Raw genomic sequence first — 385 nt, 5'->3', positions numbered from 1 at the left:
CGTGGTCCTGTGCAAATCTTTTTGGTCTCGTGTCTTCCTGGGGCTAGAGTTGCAGTGGGCACACACAGTGGCATTTGGCTGGATAAAGTACTGCACAGAGGTGACACTGTCAGCAGCAGCTGCCTCTGTCCCAGCGGCCAGGGCAGAGCTCTGTTTGCTGCCATCAGATTGGCACGTTCCCTTGGTCACTTCCTGCTATTCTGAAGTTATGTACATTTCTACCCTCTTCTTGAAATGCTTATATGCTCTCACGTTTCTGTTGAACCAGATAATGTTCTCACGAGTCAATTGTCTTCTGATAGCTTTATTTTTAACAACATCCATTTATACCTCTGCTACTCCTTCAGACTGAATCCCAGAGTTTTCTCCTGCAGCTGTGGGGGAG

The sequence above is a fragment of the Centrocercus urophasianus genome, unplaced genomic scaffold, assembly GCF_019232065.1.
Source record: "Centrocercus urophasianus isolate 14NV4802_14NV808 unplaced genomic scaffold, USGS_Curo_1.0 seq_14, whole genome shotgun sequence".
Lineage (NCBI taxonomy): Eukaryota > Metazoa > Chordata > Aves > Galliformes > Phasianidae > Centrocercus > Centrocercus urophasianus.
Note: the sequence above shows the minus strand (reverse complement) of the source record.